This window comes from Lethenteron reissneri, chromosome 54 (genome assembly GCF_015708825.2).
Source record: "Lethenteron reissneri isolate LAM-NWPU_2019-01 chromosome 54, ASM1570882v1, whole genome shotgun sequence".
NCBI lineage: Eukaryota > Metazoa > Chordata > Hyperoartia > Petromyzontiformes > Petromyzontidae > Lethenteron > Lethenteron reissneri.
The window spans coordinates 2321209-2327471 of record NC_083832.1 but is presented as its reverse complement, the minus strand read 5'-3'; positions in this window follow the sequence as shown (position 1 = coordinate 2327471).

Here is a 6263-nt window from a genome sequence, read left to right as displayed (position 1 = left end):
TCGAGTGTTTGTCGTCACGTGTTTGAGTGTTTGTCTTCACATGATCTCGAGTGTTTGTCGTCACGTGTTCACGAGTGTTTGTCGTCACGTGTTCTCGAGTGTTTGTCGTCACGTGTTCTCGAGTGTTTGTCGTCACGTGTTCTCGAGTGTTTGTCGTCACGTGTTCACGAGTGTTTGTCGTCACGTGTTCGAGTGTTTGTCGTCACGTGTTCTCGAGTGTTTGTCGTCACGTGATCTCGAGTGTTTGTCGTCACGTGTTCTCGAGTGTTTGTCGTCACGTGTTCTCGAGTGTTTGTCGTCACGTGATCGAGTGTTTGTCGTCACGTGTTCACGAGTGTTTGGCGTCACGTGTTCTCGAGTGTTTGTCGTCACGTGATCTCGAGTGTTTGTCGTCACGTGTTCTCGAGTGTTTGTCGTTACGTGTTCGAGTGTGTGTCGTCACGTGATCACGAGTGTTTGTCGTCACGTGTTCACGAGTGTTTGTCGTCACGTGTTCTGGAGTGTTTGTCGTCACGTGTTCTCGAGTGTTTGTCGTCACGTGTTCACGAGTGTTTGTCGTCACGTGATCATGAGTGTTTGTCGTCACGTGATCTCGAGTGTTTGTCGTCACGTGTTCTCGAGTGTTTGTCGTCACGTGTTCTCGAGTGTTTGTCGTCACGTGTTCTCGAGTGTTTGTCGTCACGTGTTCGAGTGTTTGTCATCACGTGATCTTGAGTGTTTTTCGTCACGTGATCTCGAGTGTTTGTCGTCACGTGATCTCGAGTGTTTGTCGTCACGTGATCTCGAGTGTTTGTCGTCACGTGTTCGAGTGTTTGTCGTCACGTGATCGAGTGTTTGTCGTCACGTGTTCTCGAGTGTTTGTCGTCACGTGATCTCGAGTCTTTGTCGTCACGTGTTCGAGTGTTTGTCGTCACGTGTTCTCGAGTGTTTGTCGTCACGTGTTCTCGAGTGTTTGTCGTCACGTGATCTCGAGTCTTTGTCGTCACGTGTTCGAGTGTTTGTCGTCACGTGTTCACGAGTGTTTGTCGTCACGTGATCACGAGTGTTTGTCGTCACGTGATCTCGAGTGTTTGTCGTCACGTGTTCTCGAGTGTTTGTCGTCACGTGTTCACGAGTGTTTGTCGTCACGTGTTCACGAGTGTTTGTCGTCACGTGTTCACGAGTGTTTGTCGTCACGTGTTCTCGAGTGTTTGTCGTCACGTGATCTCGAGTGTTTGTCGTCACGTGTTCTCGAGTGTTTGTCGTCACGTGTTCACGAGTGTTTGTCGTCACGTGTTCACGAGTGTTTGTCGTCACGTGTTCTCGAGTGTTTGTCGTCACGTGTTCTCGAGTGTTTGTCATCACGTGTTCGAGTGTTTGTCGTCACGTGTTCTCGAGTGTTTGTCGTCACGTGATCTCGAGTGTTTGTCATCACGTGTTTGAGTGTTTGTCTTCACATGATCTCGAGTGTTTGTCGTCACGTGTTTACGAGTGTTTGTCGTCACGTGTTCTTGAGTGTTTGTCGTCACGTGTTCTCGAGTGTTTGTAGTCACGTGTTCTCGAGTGTTTGTCGTCACGTGTTCACGAGTGTTTGTCGTCACGTGTTCACGAGTGTTTGTCGTCACGTGTTCGAGTGTTTGTCTTCACATGATCTCGAGTGTTTGTCATCACGTGTTTACGAGTGTTTGTCATCACGTGTTCACGAGTGTTTGTCGTCACGTGTTCGAGTGTTTGTCGTCACGTGTTCTCGAGTGTTTGTCGTCACGTGTTCGAGTGTTTGTCGTCACGTGTTCTCGAGTGTTTGTCGTCACGTGATCTCGAGTGGTTGTCGTCACGTGTTTGAGTGTTTGTCTTCACATGATCTCGAGTGTTTGTCGTCACGTGTTTACGAGTGTTTGTCGTCACGTGTTCTCGAGTGTTTGTCGTCACGTGTTCTCGAGTGTTTGTAGTCACGTGTTCTCGAGTGTTTGTCGTCACGTGTTCACGAGTGTTTGTCGTCACGTGTTCACGAGTGTTTGTCGTCACGTGTTCGAGTGTTTGTCTTCACATGATCTCGAGTGTTTGTCGTCACGTGTTTACGAGTGTTTGTCATCACGTGTTCAGGAGTGTTTGTCGTCACGTGTTCGAGTGTTTGTCGTCACGTGTTCTCGAGTGTTTGTCGTCACGTGATCTCGAGTGTTTGTCGTCACGTGTTCTCGAGTGTTTGTCGTCACGTGTTCTCGAGTGTTTGTCGTCACGTGATCGAGTGTTTGTCGTCACGTGTTCACGAGTGTTTGGCATCACGTGTTCTCGAGTGTTTGTCGTCACGTGATCTCGAGTGTTTGTCGTCACGTGTTCTCGAGTGTTTGTCGTTACGTGTTCGAGTGTGTGTCGTCACGTGATCACGAGTGTTTGTCGTCACGTGTTCACGAGTGTTTGTCGTCACGTGTTCTGGAGTGTTTGTCGTCACGTGTTCTCGAGTGTTTGTAGTCACGTGTTCTCGAGTGTTTGTCGTCACGTGTTCACGAGTGTTTGTCGTCACGTGTTCACGAGTGTTTGTCGTCACGTGTTCGAGTGTTTGTCTTCACATGATCTCGAGTGTTTGTCATCACGTGTTTACGAGTGTTTGTCATCACGTGTTCACGAGTGTTTGTCGTCACGTGTTCGAGTGTTTGTCGTCACGTGTTCTCGAGTGTTTGTCGTCACGTGTTCGAGTGTTTGTCGTCACGTGTTCTCGAGTGTTTGTCGTCACGTGATCTCGAGTGGTTGTCGTCACGTGTTTGAGTGTTTGTCTTCACATGATCTCGAGTGTTTGTCGTCACGTGTTTACGAGTGTTTGTCGTCACGTGTTCTCGAGTGTTTGTCGTCACGTGTTCTCGAGTGTTTGTAGTCACGTGTTCTCGAGTGTTTGTCGTCACGTGTTCACGAGTGTTTGTCGTCACGTGTTCACGAGTGTTTGTCGTCACGTGTTCGAGTGTTTGTCTTCACATGATCTCGAGTGTTTGTCGTCACGTGTTTACGAGTGTTTGTCATCACGTGTTCAGGAGTGTTTGTCGTCACGTGTTCGAGTGTTTGTCGTCACGTGTTCTCGAGTGTTTGTCGTCACGTGATCTCGAGTGTTTGTCGTCACGTGTTCTCGAGTGTTTGTCGTCACGTGTTCTCGAGTGTTTGTCGTCACGTGATCGAGTGTTTGTCGTCACGTGTTCACGAGTGTTTGGCATCACGTGTTCTCGAGTGTTTGTCGTCACGTGATCTCGAGTGTTTGTCGTCACGTGTTCTCGAGTGTTTGTCGTTACGTGTTCGAGTGTGTGTCGTCACGTGATCACGAGTGTTTGTCGTCACGTGTTCACGAGTGTTTGTCGTCACGTGTTCTGGAGTGTTTGTCGTCACGTGTTCTCGAGTGTTTGTCATCACGTGTTCACGAGTGTTTGTCGTCACGTGATCATGAGTGTTTGTCGTCACGTGATCTCGAGTGTTTGTCGTCACGTGTTCTCGAGTGTTTGTCGTCACGTGTTCACGAGTGTTTGTCGTCACGTGTTCTCGAGTGTTTGTCGTCACGTATTCTCGAGTGTTTGTAGTCACGTGTTCTCGAGTGTTTGTCGTCACGTGTTCACGAGTGTTTGTCGTCACGTGATCTCGAGTGTTTGTCATCACGTGTTCACGAGTGTTTGTCGTCACGTGTTCGAGTGTTTGTCGTCACGTGTTCTCGAGTGTTTGTCGTCACGTGATCTCGAGTGTTTGTCGTCACGTGTTCTCGAGTGTTTGTCGTCACGTGTTCACGAGTGTTTGGCGTCACGTGTTCTCGAGTGTTTGTCGTCACGTGATCTCGAGTGTTTGTCGTCACGTGTTCTCGAGTGTTTGTCGTTACGTGTTCGAGTGTGTGTCGTCACGTGATCACGAGTGTTTGTCGTCACGTGTTCACGAGTGTTTGTCGTCACGTGTTCTGGAGTGTTTGTCGTCACGTGTTCTCGAGTGTTTGTCGTCACGTGTTCACGAGTGTTTGTCGTCACGTGATCATGAGTGTTTGTCGTCACGTGATCTCGAGTGTTTGTCGTCACGTGTTCTCGAGTGTTTGTCGTCACGTGTTCTCGAGTGTTTGTCGTCACGTGATCGAGTGTTTGTCGTCACGTGTTCACGAGTGTTTGGCGTCACGTGTTCTCGAGTGTTTGTCGTCACGTGATCTCGAGTGTTTATCGTCACGTGTTCTCGAGTGTTTGTCGTTACGTGTTCGAGTGTGTGTCGTCACGTGATCACGAGTGTTTGTCGTCACGTGTTCACGAGTGTTTGTCGTCACGTGTTCTGGAGTGTTTGTCGTCACGTGTTCTCGAGTGTTTGTCGTCACGTGTTCTCGAGTGTTTGTAGTCACGTGTTCTCGAGTGTTTGTCGTCACGTGTTCACGAGTGTTTGTCGTCACGTGATCTCGAGTGTTTGTCATCACGTGTTCACGAGTGTTTGTCGTCACGTGTTCGAGTGTTTGTCGTCACGTGTTCTCGAGTGTTTGTCCTCACTTGATCTCGAGTGTTTGTCGTCACGTGTTCTCGAGTGTTTGTCGTCACGTGTTCTCGAGTGTTTGTCGTCACGTGATCGAGTGTTTGTCGTCACGTGTTCACGAGTGTTTGGCATCTCGTGTTCTCGAGTGTTTGTCGTCACGTGATCTCGAGTGTTTGTCGTCACGTGTTCTCGAGTGTTTGTCGTTACGTGTTCGAGTGTGTGTCGTCACGTGATCACGAGTGTTTGTCGTCACGTGTTCACGAGTGTTTGTCGTCACGTGTTCTGGAGTGTTTGTCGTCACGTGTTCTCGAGTGTTTGTCGTCACGTGTTCACGAGTGTTTGTCGTCACGTGATCATGAGTGTTTGTCGTCACGTGATCTCGAGTGTTTGTCGTCACGTGTTCTCGAGTGTTTGTCGTCACGTGTTCACCAGTGTTTGTCGTCACGTGTTCTCGAATGTTCGTCGCAACGTGTTCTCGAGTGATTGTCGTCACGTGTTCATGAGTGTTTGTCGTCACGTGTTCGAGTGTTTGTCGTCACGTGATCTCGAGTGTTTGTCATCACGTGTTTGAGTGTTTGTCTTCACATGATCTCGAGTGTTTGTCGTCACGTGTTTACGAGTGTTTGTCGTCACGTGTTCTTGAGTGTTTGTCGTCACGTGTTCTCGAGTGTTTGTCGTCACGTGTTCTCGAGTGTTTGTCGTCACGTGTTCACGAGTGTTTGTCGTCACGTGTTCACGAGTGTTTGTCGTCACGTGTTCGAGTGTTTGTCTTCACATGATCTCGAGTGTTTGTCATCACGTGTTTACGAGTGTTTGTCATCACGTGTTCACGAGTGTTTGTCGTCACGTGTTCGAGTGTTTGTCGTCACGTGTTCTCGAGTGTTTGTCGTCACGTGTTCGAGTGTTTGTCGTCACGTGTTCTCGAGTGTTTGTCGTCACGTGATCTCGAGTGTTTGTCGTCACGTGTTTGAGTGTTTGTCTTCACATGATCTCGAGTGTTTGTCGTCACGTGTTTACGAGTGTTTGTCGTCACGTGTTCTCGAGTGTTTGTCGTCACGTGTTCTCGAGTGTTTGTAGTCACGTGTTCTCGAGTGTTTGTCGTCACGTGTTCACGAGTGTTTGTCGTCACGTGTTCACGAGTGTTTGTCGTCACGTGTTCGAGTGTTTGTCTTCACATGATCTCGAGTGTTTGTCGTCACGTGTTTACGAGTGTTTGTCATCACGTGTTCAGGAGTGTTTGTCGTCACGTGTTCGAGTGTTTGTCGTCACGTGTTCTCGAGTGTTTGTCGTCACGTGATCTCGAGTGTTTGTCGTCACGTGTTCTCGAGTGTTTGTCGTCACGTGTTCTCGAGTGTTTGTCGTCACGTGATCGAGTGTTTGTCGTCACGTGTTCACGAGTGTTTGGCATCACGTGTTCTCGAGTGTTTGTCGTCACGTGATCTCGAGTGTTTGTCGTCACGTGTTCTCGAGTGTTTTGTCGTACGTGTTCGAGTGTGTGTCGTCACGTGATCACGAGTGTTTGTCGTCACGTGTTCACGATGTTTGTCGTCACGTGTTCTGGAGTGTTTGTTCGTCACGTGTTCTCGAGTGTTTGTCATCACGTGTTCACGAGTGTTTGTCGTCACGTGATCATGAGTGTTTGTCGTCACGTGATCTCGAGTGTTTGTCGTCACGTGTTCTCGAGTGTTGTCGTCAAGTGTTCACGAGTGTTTGTCGTCACGTGTTCTCGAGTGTTTGTCGTCACGTATTCTCGAGTGTTTGTAGTCACGTGTTCTCGAGTGTTTGTCGTCACGTGTTCACGATGTGTTTGTCGT